The sequence below is a fragment of the Chanodichthys erythropterus genome, chromosome 13 (genome assembly GCF_024489055.1).
Source record: "Chanodichthys erythropterus isolate Z2021 chromosome 13, ASM2448905v1, whole genome shotgun sequence".
NCBI classification, from domain to species: domain Eukaryota; kingdom Metazoa; phylum Chordata; class Actinopteri; order Cypriniformes; family Xenocyprididae; genus Chanodichthys; species Chanodichthys erythropterus.
In genome coordinates this window covers 3,129,862-3,154,269 of record NC_090233.1, presented here as the reverse complement: position 1 = coordinate 3,154,269, position 24,408 = coordinate 3,129,862, and the positions used below count along the sequence as shown (strand labels likewise).

At 36.6% G+C, this 24,408-nt stretch overlaps 1 protein-coding gene and 1 pseudogene across 3 annotated transcripts in view; both read left to right on the top strand.

The window, feature by feature from the left end:
- The window catches only part of abr (ABR activator of RhoGEF and GTPase), a 372,538-nt gene that overhangs the window by 93,360 nt on the left and 254,770 nt on the right, over positions 1 to 24,408 (top strand). The gene's annotated exons all lie outside the window — the stretch shown is intronic.
- LOC137035136 (5S ribosomal RNA) lies at positions 22,263 to 22,379 on the top strand (annotated as a pseudogene).

Below are 24,408 nucleotides of genomic sequence, written 5' to 3'. Positions count from 1 at the left end.
TACAGTCAGACCGTACTGTTTTTGCTTTAAATGTTGAAATTAAATCAAATTCAAATAAAAACTCTGCTGTAACTCTGAACACGTATTATTATTATTATTATTATTATAGCCAGGGTGCGATTTGTAGGGGGGGAATGTCTGGTCTGTGTATCCCTGTATCTGATGAATTATTTTTATCCCCGGATAAAAAATATCCCCCCCCGGGTGATGTTACTCCACAAACCACCAAAAGAGCATATAAAATACCAAAAATAAAAATCTTTTTTTTAAAACATCACCAAGTAAAACGCTGCGTTTATATAGAGCTGTCTCTTTACGAAAACAACAAACTGGACACTTTTCAGACGCGCATTCCAACTTCACCTCAAGTCAAACGAGCGCGGAAAAGGTAGGCTACAGGTGACTATGAGGAGCTTCAGTTGAACAACAGTGAACTGCAGTCAGATGAGATGTTGTCAAGCTATGTCGGTAAAACTCAATTAACAATTAACATGACTGTTCAATTAGCTGTTATACAGTGCTGCGCTCTCAAGAATTGCATGAGCAAATGCGCCGGCGCGCGCTACATAATTACTTTATTATAGCTTAAATAAAGCTATGTAGGCCTATAAATAAAAATAAAAATGTTCTGTTGTAAGTTAAGTCATGAAATTACCAAACATACGATTAAAGCTGCCTCAAAACTGTACATGCATGTATTTGTTGACATGGTTTTAAAGGTTTGTATCTCGTTATTCTATTAATAACTACCGATTGATTTTGCATTTCTATCAGAAATTAAGAATTAGTGTCATTGTAGTGGTGCAAAATATCTAAGCTATCTAATACTTCAAATCTTAAGGTTAAATCTGAATTTTTTTGTAAAAATGTTTCTGTAACAGATGACAAAAATAGTATAGGCCTATTACTATTATACTATAATAATTATTATATTGTAAACACTGTGGTTTTAAACAAATATATATAAAAAAAACTTTTCAAAACGTCCCCCCCTGTTTTTTTCACAAATCGCACGCTGATTAGGCTATAGCTACATGAATTATTGCACTAATTGAAAAGTAAGTCACATTATCTTTATTAATTCTTGTAATTAAATAATGCATGAATTAATAAAGATATTTCGTTAGGGCAGTATATTTATATTGTCCCTTAAAACTGTACTAAAATTTCGTAGGCCTATTTCGCAAGACCAAAAGCTACGGAAGCCCGTTTCCGCTACTAAATAAAAAATAAAAAGAGTAATTGCGACTTTTTATCTCAGAATTCTGTCTTGTTTTCTCACAATTGTGAGTTATAAAGTCAGAATTCTGAGATATAAACTCGTAATTGCGTGATATAAAGTCAATTCTGACTGAGAAAAAAAATTCTCAAAGTATTGACTCTATATCATGCAATTGCGAGTTTTTATCTCACAATAACTCGCAATTGTGAGGAACCAAGTCAGAATTCTCAGATAAAAAGTCCTCTTTTTATTTAGTGGCGGAAACGGGCTTCCATAGCTTTTGGTCTTGCGAAATACAAAATTTTAGGAGTTTTAAGGGACAATATAAATATATTGCCCTAACGAAATAGCTTTATTAATTCATGCATTTTATTTAATTACATGAATTAATAAAGATAATGTGACTTACTTTTCAATAGTCTAAGTGCAATAATTTATGTAGCTATAATAATAATAACTAGTTACTTTTGCATTAACACTGTATATGGCCAATATTTTGAGCAACTTTATATATTCTATGTGATGATTCAGTTTCCTTAGCTTTTACATTGCATTTATTTTTTGTAGGCCTATATGTTTATGCACATTTATATTTATTAATTATTTCGTCTCATATCTTTCTAACTATAGTATATGTATTGTTAACTACTTCAGTCCGGCCATGTCACTCGCTTTGACGCTTTCCCTGCGCGTGTAACGACCACTTCCGGTAAGCCACTTGCATGAGAAAACCAAAATGTAATTTGAGGGCTCGTTATCCGTTTTTTCCATTTTTAATTTGAGCACAAAATTCTAAAAATTCATAATTCAAATTACATTTTTATTCAAATTTTCATTTGGATTTAAAAAGGAAAATAAAATAAAAACTTTAGTTTTTTTGTTTTTTGATTTTTGGTTTTATATAGAAAAATTAATGAACAAATGATACACGGATTGATTTCTGATAACTTTGCGTATGTTTTATTTTCCTAAATAGGAGAGATTTATATTTTGATGTTGGAAAGGAACAAAAGAATGTTAGCTGCATAAAGTGATATAGAATGTTTGGAGCCATGAACAACAATGGGATATATAGATCTGTGCTCTCTTAGGGCTTGAGCAAGGGGTTCTAGTGATAATGCAAATAATAATTGTGAGAGAGGGCAGCCTTGTCGTCTGCCCTTCTGCAATGGAAAAGATGAGGACTGACATGTGCCTGTGATAACAGAGGCCAGGGGAGTTTTGTATAGAATTTGTATCATAGATAAAAATCTTGGTCCGAATCCCAAATGTTTCATTACTGCCCACAGATATGGCCATTCCAGCCTGTCAAAGCCCTTTTCTGCATCCAAAGAGAACACAGCCCAGTCTTCAGTAAACAATTCTGCCCTTTCCAAAATATGAAACAATCTGTGGATGTTGTCTGCTGCCAAATGACCCCTAATAAAGCCTGTTTGATCAAAATAAATTAATTTATCCATTACCTTATCCAATCTTAGCGCAAGAGCTTTAGCGTATAATTTAATATCTCCACATATCAGTGAGATGGGGTGATAACTGGAGCATTCCATGGGATCTTTTCCATCTTTTAACAGTAATGATATAAGAGCAGTCTTTTGACCCTACGAACCCTATCCCTATGAAACGTTTTATGTTCTAGAGCAGTGGTCGCCAACCCGTCGATCGCGATCGACCGGTCGATCTTTATCACTGTTCCAGTAGCTCGCGAAAATAACAGAAATATGAGTACAAACATACATTACATTTCTCCAGTCTTTGTACTGTATTTTTGTATTTATTTTTGTGTTATTTTCTGGAACTACTGGGGCAGACAGATGAAGGTAAATAGCCCACATTACGTCTGAGTCTGTAAACGGCCGTTAACAAGAGGCCAGAGACGCTGAAGACGTACGCGAAGAGGAGAAAATTCTGTAGCAGGCAAAGCAGCTCACTGTTCACGATGCTCGAAATATAGGAAGAAAATATAAATATTGAATTGGGGGTGAGGGATTAGGAATCTCCTAAAAGGAGATCAGTCTTCAGGAAGATTTCGATGGCAATGGCATTTTATTTTCCTCTTACTTCCGAATAAAGTAGCTAATTATTAGCGCATTTCAGCTTTGTTTACAGCGGTAACCAAGGAAACACTGTATCACTGCTGCTCCATAAGCGCCACCTGCTGTCAGAGAGTGAATCTGCGTCTCATTCAGTCTGCTGTTTTTTTTTTTTTTTTTATGCCCTTTTTGTGTGTGTAGCATTTATAATTTCACAAAGATACAGTCAGACCGTACTGTTTTTGCTTTAAATGTTGAAATTAAATCTAATTCAAATAAAAACTCTGCTGAAAAATCCAGCTAAAACCAGCCTAAGATGGTTGGCTGGTCTTAGCTGGTTTAAGCTGGAAGTAGCTGGTTTTAGCTTGTCTCCCAGCCTGGGTTAGCAGGTGTTCAGCTGGTCAAAAGTCAAAACCCCTCTAAAACCAGCTATGACCAGGCTAGGAGACCAGTTAAAACCAGCTAAGCCAGGCTGGGAGACCAGCCAAAACCAGCCTGACCATCTTAGGCTGGTTTTAGCTGGATCTTTCAAGAGGGAAAACAACTGCTCATGCAACGTGCATAGCATCTTTGTTTGGATTGTGATTAAAAAGCAGTGGTTCCCTCTAATTTGAAATGGCTATATATTTTTGTTTATTATAATAATATTAATAATAAATATCTGCAACCAGTATCAGAATCCGGCCAATTTGCTTGTAAAAAAATAAATAAATAGGCTAAATAAATCAGAATCTACATTGACCACGAAAAAAATACTAAATACAATATGGGCTGTCTTTTTCTATGAAGTAGATCTTGTCTTTCAAAAAGGTCGAGGTCAGGGATCTTGGGCTTAAAAAGGTTGGTGACCACTGTTCTAGAGCATAGTTTATAGAGTCTAATATTAACACTCCTACTGTGTCCCACAAGGCCAGATAGAGCTCAGGAGGGATTCCATCTGTCAGTAATGCTATTAAGAAAGGTTTTACATTCATGCAAATCTACAGGATTATCAGAAGTGTTTAAACTCTTATAAAAATCATAAAATACCTGATTAATTTGTTTAGGCTCTGTTATAATATCACCCTTATTATTTCTTATGGAGTTTGAGTATTTTGCCTCATTTAGTTTCACTTTCCACGCCAACAAATGAGAAGGTCTGTCTCCCTGAAAAATAATATTTTAGTCTGGTTCTATGCACGGTGAACTCAGCCTTGTGCAAAGACAAAGAATTATATTCCCCCTTAAAGCGGATATAGTATTACTTCTTTGCACCGTGAATTGTACTTTTTGTTGTCCCTCCAAAGACTGCACCTCTTGTTCAATCTCCGACATTCTCCTCATTCTAAGTGCTTTCAATTTTGAAGAAAAAGCTATACAAGACCCTCTTATAAAACACTTGCAAGTCTCCCATAATATCTGTGGATTTTTACAATGTGATCTGTTAATCTTCAAGAACTCCTTAATCTGTTGTTTAATTTGTACCATAAACTCTGAATTTGCCAACAGACTGTCATTAAATCGCCACCTATAAAACTTGGGAGTGAAGGTAGAAGGAGTGATATTTGCAAAGTATCTGATCACTGAGTTGCAAGTGATCAGAGATGAGAAAGGGTAACATTGTTATATGCGGAATACTGTTAATCAGAGATGGTGAAACACATATATAATCGATCCTAGTGGTGGCGAGCAGAGTAAAAAGAGAAATCTTTCAAATTGTTATTTCTAAAGTGCTATAAATCAACTAAGTTTAAATTGGATATAAATGTTTTAAATGCAAGTGATGAAATTGAGGGAGAGGATTGTCCGCCAGATGATCAATCCATCACTGGGTCTAGTCACCTCCTATAATAAGGGGTATATCAGGATATTTGCTTAAACTTTTTTCAAATGACATAACAAATTATGGATTAAATATGTTTGGGGCATAGACAGAAGCTAAAAGCATCTTATTATTATTATGAATATCAACAAGAGTGCACACACATTTTCCATTCATCAGATTCTCTGTATAGTCTACTGATATCTGTAATTTCCTACGTACTAAAATTAAAACTCCCTTTGTTTTAGTGTCAGCACATGAGTGCGCTACCAACTTGAATTGTCTGTTTTGAAAACGATGGACATCTACAGATTTTAAATGTGACTCTTGAATGAATGCTATGGATACAGATTTACGTGTAAAAATTCCAAGCATCTTGTGCGCTTAATAGGAGAATTCAGCCCACGTACATTACAACTAATAATATAGAGCCCCGCCATTCAGACTGAGAGAATAACGTACATCATGCAGAATGGGATTTTGAAAGCTTATCTCCATGCGACCAAACATTATGATATCTAACCTCTTAAGTGAACGAACAATTGTGCTGACAGTTATAACTATGTACACCAGCTGCCAGGTCATATATAGCGACCCCGAGGCTTGAAGAAGAAAAAGAAAAAGAAAATCACAAGCCGTGACTCTTTTTAGACAGCAATGCAACTAACTTAATTTCCTCAGTCCCCGATTTCTTCACATGACGTCCCGTGCGTTACAAATAGATTTACTTAAACACAAGTAACCAAACCGAGTTCTGGTTGCGTCCAGACCCACAATGTCTTTCAGGGGACATACCATAACTTCCAGCCTAGGCAGTCATCTCCTGCGCATCGTCTTCCCAGAGATTGCGTTGATGTTCCATCATCGAAGCAGTTGCTGAAGGTTTCTTTGATGGAGTACCAGGAGTCTCCTTGGTGTTGAGGAATTTCTCTGCCTCTTGTGGTGTTTTGAAGATCAGAGGTTGGCCTCGATGTGTCAGTTTCAGTTCAGCTGAGTAAACAAGGAATAGCCTGAGACCAAGGGCAATCATCTTCTTTCGTACTTGGTTTAATTCGATCCGCTTTTTTGCCGTCTCATTACTGAAGTTGGGATAGGAGGATAGGATTCGTTCCTTGTGTTTCACCGGGTAAGCCTCTCTCGTGCCTTCAGATTTGCCTGCCGATCAGCGTAATCCAAAAGTTTGAAGATCATACTGCGAGAGCACGATGTTTCAGTTTCCCTCCTGTTGTAAAGGTGATGTGCTCTCTCAATTTTAATCTCACGACCAGCCAGGGAGGGTATCCATAACGGTAAAAACTTCTTGAGAAACCCAATCGGATCCGACCCCTCTTCAGATTTTGGTAAGCCCACTGCCTCACATTTGAACGGCGATTCCTGTCTTCCATTTCCGTTAATCTTGCGGAGAGTGATGCAGTCTGTCTATCGTGGTCTCTAATATCTTGATTTTGAGCACGTACCGTGGCATGGAGGGAATCAAATCGAGAGTTCGCCTTTTGCAAGGATTTACCCAGTTCTTCAACGTCACGGGCGAGACCACTCGCAGATTCATTCGCCTGCTTGACTTGACATTTCAGATCTGTTAGTTGTGGTATCACCAAATTATGTATAGCTGTTGTTGCTCTGTCAAGGCCTGTTTAACAGCTCTTAAAATGGCGTCGTCGAGTTCCTCGGTTGATAGGCCTAGGATTTCTTTTGGTTTTTTCTTAATCAGGGAATTTGTACATTCCCTTTTTGTTGCAGATTTGCTAGACGACATTAGTAATCAGATTAGTGCGATTCTTAGCACGGAATTCTCCAATATGTTAACTTTATGGGGATTTGAGGACGAGCCTAAAAATTTACAGCCACATCGGTGGTTGAGGTCACGTAACTCCCCAAGGCTGTGTTGTATTTTGATAGCTAAAGTGTTTGTTAATAATAGCCTTTAGCTTTGACCTAGAGATTCACAGTTCAGCACATCTTTGAGTGCATTTTAGATATAGAAATAGAGCCACAGTGTTGTTTTCAGGCGATTTGGCCCATGATTGGCTTTCTCATAGCTAGATAGGAGGAAGTATTAAGTATTATAGGAAGTATTATAGGAAGTCCTATAACAAGGACATACTTCACCTTTAAATTTTACCAGAATGGTAACATTGCAGCATCACTAGATGGCAGCAGAGTATTTGTGTGGTCAGTGTGCGATCAGCAGGCTTTGAGTGCATCTGTATAAACTAATGGATTTTGGATTTTAGTTTCTCAAAGAACAGTTTTTCCCCTAGGGATGATATGATGGATATTTTGGAAAAAAAAACTAGGTGAAGTGCTCGGAAAGAGCTACCTTGCTCTCCATCTCTGTCTTTTTCACTGTCTGTTACTTTATCCTTAAAAAGAATACACCTTGCATAGTGTAATTTACTAAACTGCCAGTGTGAAAGCACCCTTAGTCACACCAGTGATATTCATGTTAGATCAGTATGCTGTGAGATGTTCTGTACACACAAACGGATAACTGACCACCATACCCAGTAGCCAATCAGAGCACAATGCTGTGACCTCAATAGATCAAAGTGATTTTGGTTGGTACAGAATGTGTGCCAGCACATCCACTCAGAAGGACATGAGTCTTTGTCTCATTCTTCTGAATGAGAAGCCCTCCCGAACTAATGTCCAGATGAACTAGCCGACAATGTGTCGTCAGCATATACATAACTTACTTGATGGTTTTGAAGTCATGGTTCTGTTTCAGGAAATGAGAGGCAATTTCTGAGCTCAGTTTACAATATGATATAGTGATAGAGAGAGAGAGAGAGAGAGAGAGAATTTAATAAGATTCCATTTTTTTAATTCTTTTTTTTTTTTTGAGCATTGTTAAATTTCATGGCCTGTTTTGTTTTTTATGTTTTGATTTTTTTTTTTTTTTTTTTTTTTTCTAGTGGTTTTTGTTATTTGCATTGAGTCTTTAGCAGTATGTTTATTTAACAGTCATGTAAAATGTAAAGGTCTTTGAAATTGCACAAAGAAAAGAACAGACAAAGGGACAGAAGCAAGGTGGATAATGGGAATGGCAACAGGTTTGGATTTGTTTATGGTGTTTGCAAGAGCAGTACTGTCAGTTTTAATTAATATGCTAGTGCTTTTACATCCCTCATGATTCAGTACCTGCCCACTGTCTGCTTTTTTAAATCTCATCCCAGCAGTCTGCTGGTGCCAGTGGTGTGTTCGACAGCAGAGGGTATAGCATCAGTCATACCCACAGCAGTGGAGCTTGTCTTCACTTCAGTGAGTTGAGTGAAGGATGGAGGAAGAGATGGAAGGAGACTAAAGCCACTTTTCCACTGTCCAGCCAAACTGTTCTTTTTACTTAACCTTTCCATTCTATGACATTCCGGCCCAGCCGGTATGGGCATGGTTTCATTTTCCACTGTGGGGCTCATAACGGAGCTCTTTGGAATGTAATACAAATGCAAACAAATACAACGGCTTGGTAATGCAAGAGTTTACACAAGATATAAGATGTAAATAGTGACTGCGTTATGGAGGATGATCTGATATTTTTCTTTTAAAAATGGTAGCCAGGCAACAGACAAGTGAACAATCCTGAGTTGCAAACATGCATTCTAGCAGCAGTGGAAATAGCTCAAGTGGAAATATAACTGGAACTGCTCTAAAAACCATTCAGCCCGATGGTGGAAAGGTGGCTTAAGAGAGAAAATCTGAATCAGAATGAGATTTATTGCCAAATATGTTTACACACACGAGCAGCAACAGCAACTTCAAACATCATTCTGAAATCAAAATTGAGGTCCTTAAGCAAACAGATGCTATAAATTCTGACTTCAATTTTGAACCATGAGTAAGACTCAAAAGATATGTCATCTTTTGGCTTATAAGTAAAAGGAAATGCAGTTCTGAGAAGTGCCTAGACCCCCATTTCATTCTTTATCATACCATTTTTGTTTAAAAAATCTATGGGTGTCCCATCAATCATTGGGAGAGAGGTCGAGACGCTTTGCCCCAGTATGCAGTGAGTTACTGAGCTACGAGATCCAGCTCCTTTCTGTGCTCATGACAGTCTGGAGCTCTCACCACAGAGCAAGTTAATGGCTTCCTGACCACTCAGCAAGATCAAGCATCAATTTTTTGTTGGCCATTTGTGATCGAACAGGAAGAGGACAAATGTGGCATATGTATGCCCTGTGGTGTGTTTTTGATCTACTATATGCATGTCGTCTTTACATTTTGTGAAGGGGGTTTCTGTGTTTTGGTGTTTCACAGGGCCGTTTTTGAGGAGGTAGATTTTGAGGTGAGGGGACTAACAAGGCAGAAGGTAAAGTGGTCCACCGTTCTATCAATAAGCAGACCTGCCAACCTGTGCGCAATTTGCGTAGCGGATACGCATTTTGACATCAAAGTACGCTGGTACGATTTGTCACTCTAAACTACGCAAATACCCGGTGACGCCTCTGTGCACGAGCAGTCCTCAAATCAAGCAACAGCAAAAGAAGAAGTTCGACCAATCATAGCGCTAAGTTCTTCCCCCAAATAGCTAGTGGGGGTGATTGACAGATGCGTAAAGCCTATCATTAAAAAGAGACTGAAAATCGACACCAATAAAGATTCCCTCTCGATCCCCCTTCATAATGCTTAGTAAGGAAGCCATAATAATTTTTGACTCATGGCTGAAGTTAAGTTTCTCCAGCTCTCCTCAGGTTGGCAAAAAAAGCATTTCAAAATGCATCAGATTGATGCTTTAAAATATGGAATATTTAAATTTTTCTTGCGGGGAAGCATGCCCCCGGAACTCCCTAGAGGGGTAATATCCTTCTCACCTTTTTCACCCCTGACCTGTTTTCATGCCTGCTGATAGTTCTCAGAAAATGAACTGTAGCTAATTACAAAAAAAATAGACTTATGTCTAAAGAAACGTTGAAATGTCAGGTTTCAAATTGTGTAAGTCAAATAGAAAACAAATATTCTCTGTTTATGTAATCTGTATGAAAATGTCAGAAGCCATGTCAGAAGTCCGTGATTCAGCTCATTATCCACTAATGTGGCCACGCACATGGAGCGAGCGCTATTCAGACACAAATTCTGAGCAATACATGTATACATTGTCTCAATTGTGTATTTATTGTCTTGAAAAGTGTTTATCTGCATATTATAGCGATCTCTGGAAGCCTCTGTTAGTTCCTGGAGAGTCACATGGTTGTTCTTCTTTTAGGAGGCATTTGTGGACTAGATGTGCACAGAGCGCCCTCCGGCTGCAAGTAAGAATTGAAAACACAGTATCCAGCATTCATAGTGATGACAATAAATATTGAATAAATATTACTCCTCTGTATAGAAAATTGACATAAACATATGAGAATCCATCAATATTTCTCCAACTGTGCATGCTTTTAAGCTAAAAACCTATATGAAATGCCATAGAGGTAACATAATTGTTCAGACACTTCACAGTGTACATTATTTTTTAAAGTATATAATAGAATACCATTATTTTAAATTGTAATAATATTTCACAGTATTGCTGTTTTTTCTGTATGTTTGATATACACCATGATGAGCTTGAGACATGATCACAGATGTTTTTTTCACAGCCTACTTGACTGAAAGGCCTCATTAATATGCAGGTCATTACAACTCATTATGCGATTCTGTTGTCTTCTCCGGTGTAAATGACACATTATTCATGATGATTCACGCCTCCACACATACAATGTTTCTTGACAAAAAGTGTCTTACAAAAACGAAATCTATATATTGTTATAAATGAAAGAGTAGGTATGAAAGAGGTATGAAATGAAAAAGTATCATTTTGAAGCAAAAACTCTAGTCTACAACCTCCAATATCTCAAAGTCTTGTGAACACAGGTTTAATATATATATTTTGGCTTTATTTCAGTGACTTAAGTTTTTTGTTTTTTCAATAACCACACATAAACGTTATTCTTTCAAAAACACAAACATGTACATACATGTTCCTCACATATTATTGTAGCCTAGTTTGTGCTGAATACAGTGTAATGACACTTTTTCCATTAATAGTTTATGAACAACTGAAAAAAGCACAAATGTCAGGGCATGTCAAAACTTCTCCAGGGCCCCAAAAATCCTCAGACCCTAGAGGGTTAAAATAAACCATCCACTTGTTTCCTATAATGGGATCCTTCTGAAGTCTGTACAGAGGCGCAAACGAGCTGTTTGAGCTGGACACGTCAAATTGAAAGTTCTTTCAGCCATTTGTCCTGTTGACAGACTTAAGTGCGTGGAGTATGTCAGAAACTGAAAGCAAATCTGTATACTGTATTCAGTGTAGACAGCATCAGTGATTATAATGGGTTCTTGTTTGCTTTTGTATGCTATTTAAAACTATTTGTCCATGCCTTGCTCTGGAGGCAGGCATATGCAAATGTTTTTTAATATTAATTTTTAAAATTGGATAGTTTAGTTTTTATGTTTAGGTTTTACTTTTATATCTGCCATTTATCAGTTATCAGCCATAACAAGAAAATTATTTGTGGTTTTTAATCAGTCAGAATTTTAGTATAGGTGCAGTAATTAATGAATCACAAACCGTGTGCAGTCTTATTCTTCTTTGTGTAGCACATCACTCTCACAAGCCACCATTGTGTTGATGTCCTGTTGGCCTTCATCAAGAAACAAAGAGCTGTGTGTTATGTCAGATCCATATTTGATGAACTGCTACTTATCTCTGCCACGTGTAGCCTCATATATATATATATATTAGAGTGTGTGTTTGAGTTTATGCTCATAGATATGCTTATTTATGCTTATAGATCTTGAGTGTTTAAGTGGATACTCTGAGATGCACTGTTTATGTATGACTCTATAATGAGTAAGAATGCTGTATGTGTGTGGATTGTGTTCTTTGTCTTTGTCTTTGGTTTAGTGCCGGCAGCTTGCTGTGAGGGGTTGGGGGAATCCTCCCAGAGCCTTTGTGTCCTAATTGAAGTTGTTCAGTCTGGCTTATCACGACCCCTGCCTCTCTCTGTGTGTGTGTGTGTGTGTGTGTGTGTGTGTATGTGGGGGTGGGGTTTGGGGGAACAGGGATGTCTTTTTAGGGGTTTGTGGGGGTTCCTTGTTGCCCAAGGCATTATGCATTAAGTTCATTCATTCTCTCTCTCTCTCTCTTTCTCTGTTAATTGGCATCTTTATCACTGAAATGAAGGGAGGGCTTGTAAGCATTGATTTCATTGTTACATCCATGATCGGGTGAGATATGTCTTGTGAAGTAAGCAATCCTTTGTTGTTCAGACTCACAGAGATTAATTAAAGCATGATAGAGTGTGATGAAGTGTACTGAAATGTTTGTTAAGGTGGATAATTTTTAATTAGGTGTACTCAGATTCTAGTATTATTTGTTTTGGGGTTATATCATACACAATTTCTATAAGCAATAATTATTATTCTGGCCAATAACAGCAAGCAGACATTGTTGTATTATGGCCAATAACTAACCAAGAAATGGTCAATAATAAAACATTTTCTAAATATTATACTACCATTCTAAAGGTTGGGGACAGTAAGACCTATTTTTTTTAAAGAAAGTATTACTTTTGAGCAAGAATGTATTAAATTGATCAAAAGTGACAATAAAGAATTGTAAATTGTTACAAAAATTCTGCTTCACATAAATGCTGCTGTTTTGAACTTTCTATTCATCAAATAAAAATGTTAAGCAGCTCAGCTGTTTATAACATTATTAATAATAAGATATGTTTCTTAAGTACCAAATCAGCATATTAAAATGATTTTTGCAGGATCATGTGACACTGAAGACAAGAGTAATGATGCTGAAAATTCAGCTCTGCCATCACTGGAATAAATTACGTTTCAAAATATATATTAAAATAGAAAACGGTTATTTTAAATTGTAATAATTCTTCACAATATTACTATTTTTACTGTGTTTGGCCAAATAAATGCAGCCTTGGTTAGCACAAGAGACTTGTTTCAAAAACATAAAAAAAATTACAGACTCCAAACTTTTGAATGGTAGTGTACATATTCATTAATTAAAGTGTATGTGTTTTTTAGTGCAGAGGAGAAAATACCACAATCAGTGGTGTATAAAGTACTCGAAAACCATACTTGAGTAAAAGTATAGTTATCTTACCAGAAAATGACTGGTAAAAGTCAGTCACTGTTTAGAATGTTACTTGAGTAAAAGTTTTAAAGTATGTGATATTTTTTTGTACTCAAGTACGAAAAGTATTTTTTTTATATATATTAAACGTATTTAAGTATTGAAAGTAAAAGTACAAGTAAATGTAAAATACAAAAGGAGCAAAAATATAATTAAAAATTGTTCTATACACAGTTTGAGCAGCAAGATTGTGTTCAGTTTTAAATCTTTCTTACATTTTGTTTCTTTGAATTAAAAAATGGCAAAATGTTTATTGTAATTTTTAAATATAAAAAATACTAATATATTAATTATACATTGATCGTAACCCTAACCCTAACCCTAAAGTTAATTCATAGTGCATTATAACTAATGTAAGAGACAACTTTAAAATGTAAAAATGTAAATGTCGAAATTAACAATGAACAATACTTTTATAAACCTTTAATTTACAAATGGACTCTTATTGTAAAGTGTTACCATTTCATAACACCCATGCTTAAAACTTACCATCTTTACACATAAAATATAGCATGGGTCTATTATATATGCACATTATTTGCTTCTATTTTAGAAAACTTGATGATGATCTAATCAAAATATGTGTTACAGTGCCAATAAAAAGAACAAATCGAATACATTTCTGATAAATGTTTCTGTCGCTGCATGATGATGATACAGTTTAAATATGCAACTTCGCTGGGTAACGAATGCATACCAGCGAACAAATGGATATAAACTAATGCAAATGAATGGTAACAATCGTGACATTAAACAGTTGGTATTTTTGTCACATTAGTAGTACCTCAAGCGGTTAAAACAATGTTAGCCTCGACGGAGAACATACTACTGTTCTCCACTAATGCAGCATCTAACTAATTACTTTATAGTGATATGAAAACATTTACTGTAGTGTACACTGTATAACATACCATTTTGTTGTTCGTTTTAAATCCGTTTTTGAAGTGTCCCGCTCTGTGCAGCGCGCAGCCTCACATCACGTGTCAAAACAAACTATACAAGGCATCAGTAATAGTTTTTATTTCGCCTCTAGAGGTCGCTCTCGTACTGTATAATGACAGCGCACTCTTCTCAGCCGCTTCAGCAACGGATGCAACCCGTATAATGAAATCAACCGCGGTTGTGCGAGCACTTGCTTGCAGTTTGTGTTCTTCCGACTTTATTTTGTAGTAAGTGACGAAAATGCTTTGGGAAAATGTATCGGAGTAAAAGTATACATTTTATTTAGGAAATGTAGTGGAGTAAAAGTTGACAGAAATATAAAGACTCAAGTAAAGTACAGATTCTCTCAAAAAATACTTAAGTACTGTAACGAAGTATTATTACTTCGTTACATTACACCACTGACCACAATTACCAAAATTGTCAAAAATCTTGTAAAATAAAATAAAAATAATTATGTGGATAACAGAAATTTATTGAACAGAAGTTGTTTTAAAAAATCATAACTGATATCTTGTTAGTTTCAATTCAAGTAAGAGGTCTGATGGATTGATGCTGTGTGACATGTCAGAAAAACATACTTGCCACTTGATTAAATTTCACAACATGTTGTTTCATGTTGTTAGACTTTTTTTTTATATTGAGCTTGAAATGCATAAAAAATGTTTCAGCTTTAAAACTGAGATACTTGTATGTTCTTCAAATGCATTATTCAACCATGACACCCTAGACATATATTACATCAATCATACATGCATATCCTGCATTTAGATCGACGTATCTGATGTTTAGATTGTGCCAGTGTGAGATGGGCATCCCTGTGCATATCTTACACATCATGTGCTTAACATGAACACCATCGGTCTCATCAGAACCAGTGAGAATGAGATGAGCTGCCACAGGAACCGACAGAGAGAGATTTGACATGGCCCATTTGCTCCAGACCTTACACATTCTTCAGTGGATTTTTCCCTCTTTCCTTCCATCTATCTACATCCCTAATTTTTTTCATGTCTTTGGAACCAGCCTCCTGCTGCGTTTGTTTCTCCATCCATCTTCTGTCCTCCAGAGTTTAGAGATTTCCTTCATCTCCTTAGGTCAGTGGTTCTGGTATAGTGTTCTTGCTCTCTCTTTAAAGCATATAAACGCACACACTGAGCAATATTTTGAATATTCAAAATATATTTGCAATGATTTAGAGACAAAGAGAAAAATAAGCGACATTATAAATGTTGCATTGGTCATTGTCAGGGGCGGCACTAGGGTTGGCTAAGGGGGCTGGATCCCTGAATGTTTTTCCAAAAGCACATTTTTCAGCTATTAATAACCATGTTATTAATAGTGTTTCCCATAAATAACCCTGTGCTGCCGCCACCGTTTCATAATGAATCGGAAATTTAAAACATACATAAACCTAACCAAGTCTCTAAACATTGAATTTTGCCAACAAACTAAAATCGAAACCGTGCATTTTAAAGAGAACTGTGCACATTTGCACATCACCCCAAATCCCTGAGGAGGACGCCTAATGTAAGAGCTGCTCATGGAGAGAAAAAGGAGAGATGAGAGGGATTAGAGATGCCTGAGAGGAAGAGGAATTTGAATGAACATTATCATCTGTGGTTGCTAGGGTGTTATGGGTGTTAGATATTTGTGTACTGGCCCAAAATAGTCCACTCTTATACTGTAGTTCCCCCCTATATATATATATATATATATATATATATAGTCATAATTTACTTACAGGTTAGGAACATCATGAGGGTAAGTCTTTTTTTCTTTTGCAGAACAAAAAAGCATGTTTTGAAATGTCTTTTTTGTCAATAAATTGAAGGTAACAACGTATAACAATGTGTGACGTTTATGTTTTACATGGTGTGACAAACTAGAAAAACAAAAACAAAAAAAAGCCAGTGTTGCTTTCCAATAGAATTACAACTTCAGTTTTTATTATAAAAGCCCCAACATACTTCAAGCAAAATCTGATTGGTTTGACATTGACTTCTGTGAGCTTTATATATTGCTACACTAATGACAATATACAATGGACCTTTTTGTCCATGAAATTTCAACTAAATTTTGCACCTTAAGGCAAGTTTTTTTTTTTCTTTTTTTTTTTTTTCAATGCTTTTTTAAGTAAAAATCAAAATCACAAAATTTGTTCCAATCCATAACCCTAATTATAAACAATAGTAAAATGGTACTTGCCTTAGCAACAACTACTATAAGAGATAAGAGTGAATGAAATTATAAAATTGAGGCAGTGGACTGAAGAAAAGGGCATTGAATGAGAGTGGATGAGCGAGGGAGAGGGAGTGGGAGAGAGAGAGAGAGAGAGAGAGAGGAGTGCCTCTCCTTCCCATAGCAACCGTTGGTAGCGAGCAGCTCCAGCCTGTTGTCTTACATGTGAGGAGCTGTAGTATGAATAAACACACTGATGCGTGGATCTCTCCTCAGCAACACACATCGGTTTTGTGTCTCAAACTCAGATATGTCTACCTCCTCCCATAATCACTAAGGCGATCAGGCGAGTTGTGGGCGAGTAAAGGGAGAGATAGAGTAAGGGAAGAGATCGGGGGAGTGTTTGGAGGAGACGCAGCATTGGAGGAGACAGCAGGCGGGGGGATGGAGCACCTGAGCACTCGTGAGCTGCCCAGGCTCTCCTGGATAGACACTCTCTACAGCAGTATGTATACAGCCTTTTTCCTCCTCGTTCCGGCATCTCTGCTCGTGTGTGTGCTAATAATTTTATCTTTTGCTGTATGTGAAAATAGGTCTCAAGCATGTTGTTTGTTGTTTAGTAACTGTGTTTGTTCTGTGATGCCTGTCAGTCCTTTTTAAACGAGTACAATGATACATGAATATGGTAGTAAAATAGTACCATGGTGTATATCAAATTACTGCACATTGGTATTCTTATCTAATACATTACTGTGCCATAGTACCACTTCAATACATTTATTGTAATTAAAAAAGTCCCTTTGGTTCATATTCCGGCTTTTTTCCTTGTCTGCCTCTCTCCTCTTTCTTTCCTCTCTCATTCATATCTGTTTTCTTTGTCTCTATTATGTCTTTTTTTTTTCTTTCTTCCCTGTCCTCCTTCTGGTGTTCCCTGTCCACCCTAAAATGTAAACTGTTAAAAAAACCATTTTAGTTATTGAATTAAAGCTAAAATAAAATATAAATATTAGATAAAATAAATAAATACTTTAATTAGAAATGTTGCTTTGAAAATTGACAGATACTAAAATTTAAAAAACTAAAACTGAAATAGAACTATATAGAAATATATAAAATAAATACTATAATAGTATGTCTTATGTCTTATCTTTCTATACGTTCTCTTTTCCTTTTCTTTTCCCTTCCCACTTTCATCCCTGCCTTCCTTCTCTTCTCCTTCTTTTCTCTACTTCCCTTTCCTTCTTTCTACTCTTTTCCCTCTCTCATTCCTGTCTTTCTTTTAATTTTTCTAGTTTCTCTTTTTCTTCTCTTACCTCTTTTCTCTTCTTCCTTCTCTTATCCCTGTTTTCATTGTCATTCTCTACCTTTTGTTTTCCTTCTCTCATCCCAGTCTTCCTTCTTTCCTCACTCTCATCCTTCTCAAGGTTCCTTGCACTTATTAAAAAATATACCTCATTCATTATGAACAGTGATACCAAATTTGTTTGTGTGAGACCCAAAGTACATGCCGTTCTCATGAATATTCAAATATTGTGTTGACTGTTTACAGTCAGATGGGCTCTTTATCTCTGGGTGGAAGTCATGTGGGCAGAAGCTGTCAGCAGGGGTTTGTGGGTAATGCTGGGCTGAGGAGATGCACTTGTGGTTGTTTAGTCTGCCGTTCATTTGCTCTGGCAGTAAGGTTGAGTTACATAAAGGGCTTTCAGAGAATGTTAAATGGAGGAAAGACTGGCAGAAATGTGCAGGTCACACTGGACTAATCCTCCACAAACACCCCCCACTCCATAATTTCACACTGAATTATATGAGATTTGTGTGTTTGTGTATGAGTGATGGTGTTTGTGGGTCTGTGTGATAATGTATATAATTGTCAATTCAGGAAATTCACCCTCACCTGTGTGCGTGTGTTTTTGTGTTTGTGTGTGGTTTGGGGATGTCATTGTTACCATGTCAGTGCTCAAATGCTTCAGGATTGAGGGAGCAGGAAGCAAGATTAATTTGTTTTACTACCATGGATTTTTATTTGCTTGTTTGTTTGTTATATAAGATTAGGTATCTAGGTACTCTATTTTACTTATTTTTCTCTACTTTGTTTAAACAAAAAAGCAGTGAGAGGTTTCAGCCCCTGATATTTTCAGTTCTAAATTACCTCACAAGGGTAAAACATCATTCAGCTGTTGTCTGGTTTTGATTACCTTACAAGTTAAGAGGCCCTTAAAAATACAAACATAAATCAAAGCCCTCCTTTGTTTCTGTCAATCATGAGGTCTTTAAGCAATTATCCAACAACTCATTAATATACAGTAACAAGCCTCATTTTCTGCAACAATAACAGTGTTTGTGTTAGCTTTGACTGATACTGTTTTTATTGTTCTTTGAACCTTTTTTGTGCAGTGCTGAAGGTACAGCCTTGTTAAAAAAATGTACAGCCATTTAATAATTTATGGGTGTTATTAAACATTAAAAGGCTTTCTTGCTTAATAAAAAATGTACATTTCAAATGCATTTTTTTTTCCATAGAGGCTAATATCAGTATTAGTGAGAGTACATTAACAGCGGTATATATTTTATTCGATGTTTTCATAATATGCCAATGGAGGATTCACATTGCCAGAAATTTTTGTCTTCTGAAAACATAAAAATAAATCATTGTATTTATGTATATCTTCATTAATTTGTTTATCTATTCATTTCAATCTCTGGAATGTAAAAGGAATTTGTTCTGGTTATTAAAGCCACATATTCAGTTCATCTCTATGGATCTCTCTTCCACCTCCTCACAGCATTTTCTTCAGTTGCCTCGCTGATATCATCTCCTGCCTCCTCTACTGCACTGTTGTCATGGTTTCCTCTTTTCAGAGTGGTTGAGAGGCAGTAAACTTAGTCAGACATTGATGTGAAGTGTGTGTGTGTTCGGATTCAGCAGCTGTGGTCAAACTCTCTTTGTTAGACTGAATCCGGCTGGTAGAACATGCGTCTCGTGGGATTATTCTCACTCACTGAGATGATCCCTCCTCCTGTCACTTCCTGTATATCTGCATCTCTTTTTGAAGTCCCGTTCTGTGACATATTCAACACACAAACACACACATACACACACATGCGCACACAATTTGAATTTGAAAAAATTATTTATATTTTATCATGTTGCATTGTGGTTGCTTGGGTTTTTGCTAGGTTGTTGCTTACTGGCAGAAAAGAGCCCACCATTAAAGGGATAGTCCACCAAAAATATAAATTCTAAATCATTTACTTACCCTCATGTGGTTCAAAAACCTGTATGACTTAGCCTAATTTCTTCTGTAGAACCTAAAGGAAGATATTTTGAAAAATGTTGGTAACTAAACAGTTTTGGTTCCAATTGACTTCCATTTTATGGACAAAAAATACAGTGAAAGTCAGTGGGAACCAAAACTGTTTGATTATCAAAATTCTTCAGAACATCATCTTTTGTGTTAAGCAGAAGAAAAAAAATGCATAGTAACTATCTTGTTTCTATGGTAACCTATTTGTTATGAAAAACAATTGCCTAAAGAAATTTAGTATAAAACAAGTACACAAAAACTGCTATAGCTTAAAAGGATAGTTCACCCAAAAATGAAAAATTTATGTTTATCTGCTTACCCCCAGCGCATCCAAGATGTAGGTGACTTTGTTTCTTCAGTAGAACACAAATTATGATTTTTTTGCCGTCTGTCAGTCTTATAATGCGAGTGAATGGGAACACAATCAATAAGAGTCGAAAAAACTTGCATAGACAAATCCAAATTAAACCCTGCGGCTCGTGACGACACATTGATGTCCTAAGACACGAAACGATCGGTTTGTGTGAGAAACCAAACAGTATATATATAATTTTTTACCTCTAATACGCCACTATGTCCAACTGCGTTCAGCACTCGGTTAGTGAGGTCTGATCACGCTCTGACTACGGCAGTGATGTCTAGCACTCATTGAAGTATATGCACAAGACATCAGTGGCGTTGTCAGAGTGCGATCAGACCTCACTAACCCGAGTGCTGAACGCAGTTGGACATAGTGGCGTATTAGAGGTAAAAAATTATATAAATACTGTTTGGTTTCTGATATGATATAAATACTGTTGGTCATGTGTTTGAGACGATCTGAGAGGAAATGCATTCATTCCAAGCTCACTGTGGTGTGTTTTGTAGTGATGTGTCATTCATGAACGATTACTTTATTTTGAATTAATCTTTAATATGACTTGGAAACAATGAGTTGACTCAGAGAGTGATCATCATCCCATAGGTTGTGTATAGGAAACAGAAATGATTAGTTCACCTCTCTCATCTTCGTGTTCGAGTCATTCGTTCATCATGTCACAGCCCAAAGCACTCAGGTCTGAGTGCTTCGTTCTTTTTCAATATACCGTGACAGCCGTATTGGATACAGAAATTAGTTAATTCACAACCTTCCTTACAAACAAGTGCATAGTTAGTTTAAGCTAGTATTATAATTTATTTTCCTATCAAGACTGGACATATTGGTCTAATATTGTATAAAAAAGATTGGTCAGAAGGGACATTGTGGCATATCATAAATGCATTATATCTTTTGGTAATTATGATAATTCCTAAATATAATACAACAAACAGTCAATAGTAATATGAATGTAATGTTGTATTTGTTGCGAGACACTAAGCCGGGAAGCAGTCACATGACAAAAGAATGAAGGACTCAGACCCGAAGACTCGAGAGATTAACATATTTCTTTTTCTGCATTCAGCCTATGGGGCTGTGATGGGATGAACGAACGACTCGAACCCGAAGACTCGAGAGGTGAACTAATTTCTGTTTCCGGTACTGCATGCATTGCATATGGGGCTGTCACGGCCCAGATCAGACACTGACGACCAAACTTATGACTCAGCCTCGAAGACACGCGAGGTGAACTATTCTTTCTAGGGGAACATACGTGATAAATGTAAGGTGGCAAAAGAGAGAATGACTCGGATCAGGAAGTGTGGTGAACTAACAGACTGCATAGCCTGAAGACGCTGCTAAGCAATTAATTAAAAATTTCTTAATAATAAGACTCATTACTCATAATTTGTCCTTCATGGCTACATTAGCCTGTAGTTTATTTTTTATTCCAAATGTGATCAACGTGTAAGTAGTATGTGTTGGGGAATTTAACATGTAACATTTTAATTATATTCTGCTGAAATGAATGAAATTACTTGAAAAAAAAGATTTGTTCACTTTGCTGAACGAGATTCAAAGATCCAATTCAGTAAAATGATCCAAACTTCCCACTACTAGTGTTTTGAGCTGAGCTGATAAATGTTCTGTGTGATGTACGGTGATTAGCACGGATTAGTTCAACTTTTGCCATGTTTGCCCTTTAATGTTTCTCATACACAACAGTGCTTGTCAGTCAGGCAAATTGGTACTGGCACCAGTGCGATGGTTTGCAACACGCAATGCACAGCATTATTTGCCTAGTGCATAAACATTATATTGAACACTTATCAAACTTTTGTTATAATTTTATTGAGAAAAAATATATTATTTATATATTATTGATAATTATCGTTACTGTTTTATCGCTCAGCCCTACTTAGTAGGGAGTGGGATTTGGATGAATATATAAATATTACTGTATTGTTCTGAATATAAGACGACCCTGATTATAAGACAACCCCTCCTTTTCAAAATGTACCTTTTGGAAAAAGGCTTTTTGAAGACCAAATCTTTTTATAAAGAAAATGCTTTTATTTGAAAATAATTCTAATATTGCATATTTTGGTCCCACTTTATATTAAGTGGCCTTAACTACTTTGTGCTTACATTTAAATTAATCATTTGATACAATGCCCTATTGTGTATACATGTTTTTACATTGTACTTATATTTTAAAAACACCTGCATGTAATTACACCTATAATTAATTTCTGTAATTACATATATGCCAGCAGCCATATCACTCTGTAGCCCAAGACTGGTTGCCCACTGAAGCTAAGCAGGGCTGAGCCTGGTTAGTACCTGGATGGGAGACCTCCTGGGAAAACCAGGTAGCTGCTGGAAGAGGTGTTAGTGAGGCCAGCAGGGGGTGCTCACCCTGTGGTCTGTGTGGGTCCTAATGCCCCAGTATAGTGACGGGGACACTGTACTGTAACAAGCACTGTCCTTCGGATGAGACGTTAAACCGAGGTCCTGACTCTCTGTCGTCATTAAAAAGTCCCATGGCACTTCTCGTAAAGAGTAGGGGTGTAACCCCGGTGTCCTGGCCAAATTCCCTCCATAGGCCCATACCAATCATGGCCTCCTAATAATCCCCATGCATTGAATTGGCTCTTTCACTCTCTCTCCTCTCCACCTACAGCTGAGTGGTGAGCGCACTGGCGCCGTTGTACTGTGGCTGCCATCGCATCATCCAAGTGGATGCTGCACACTGGTGGTGGTTGTGAAGAGACCCCTGATATGATTGTAAAGCGCTTTGGGTGTACAGTTGTACATAGGAAAGCGCTATATAAATGCCTCATTCATTCATTCATTCATTCATTCATTCATATATAATTACACTGTAGACCCATCCCTTACACCTTACCCCTATCCTTAAACCTATCCATACCACCAAAGCTTTCCCTAACCTTACCTGTATCCCACCTCAAAAGCAGCAAAAGTATTTTTCAATTCAATATGAACCCAATAAGTACACTGTACGTATTTTTTGATGTAAGTACATAGTGGTTAAGGCCACTTAATATAAACTGGGACCCATATTTTTAATATTTAATTTTTTTTGTATTGAAAGTATGGCAAATACTGGTAAAATGTACCAACGATCACATTTAAAAATAAAACACTTTTTGGCATACCATAAAAATAACATGTAGCCCATCTGAATTATATAACAATTAGGCTATCCATCTCATAGTGAAAACAATGTAGCCTCCCATAATTTTATTAACCGTAGAAGTGAAATATTATGGTAGTTTTGAAATCTGGGTATCGTCTTAAGTTTTAAAATCACGTATGGGGGAAGTTTGGTCCTGTCAGCAAGGCACGCAAACATAATTAACGCGGCTCTTAGACAATAAGCTTTTCTTTTAGTGTTAGCATTTTTAAGACTTCTAACATTACCCTCTGAGACCATATTCTTTTTGGCCGTATTACGCATATTTGGCCTATTGTTGCAGGTGTATTATTGACATGTAAAAGTCTAGACGCTGAATATAGGACGAACCCGTTTTTTCAGATGTATTTCTAAGAAAAAAACATATTCAGAACAATACTGTAACTGTAAGGTTACACAACAAAAATAACAGCGGTAAGAAAACAAATGATCATAGTGACATGGATTTGTTTGCACGAGCTCAGCAATTTGACACTCCAGTCAAGTCAGGTTTATTTATATAGCACTTTATGCAATAGATTGCTTTAAAGCAAGCTGCTTTACAGTATTAAACATGACTTTCAATTAGAATTATAACTTCTATTTCTGCTATAAAGAAGTTCTTCAGTGTTCATGCTTTTCCTCACAGACGTCTGACCTTGACGGACTGAACAGGAGAAATTAACCAGAGAGATTTCCATGTCAAAGAAAGCAGGGCCATAGAGCCACACCTACCTATTACGTATAATCACAGACCAATGGTAGTTCAAAGATGTTTACCAGACAAAGTGAACTTAACACTAGAAGTCCCAGAGATTTGTAACCCTCCTTTAGCCAAGTGGTTGCTAACTGGCTAGTCTTTTGGCTATCATTAGCATCAATTCATGTGTAAATATGGTCATTACCTGAGCAATCTGCAGGGGGGTTGGGGGTGTGTGTGTGAATGGTTGCTGGTGGCTTGTTTGTATGTGTGGCGGAGGGAGGGCTGCTAAAAGCAGAGAACTTGATTGACCATGGGCCGGTTTCAGAAAGGAGGTTAAGTGAAAACTCTGAGTATGTTAACCCTGAAATGAGGGAGTGCAAGTGATGTTTAAAAAGTTAACTCACTCATTCACACTGCAAAAATGCTTTTCATACTAAGTATTTTTTTTATCCTATTTCAAGTAAATTTAAAAAAAAAATCTTAAATCAAGATGGATTTTCTATATGAGAAAATTA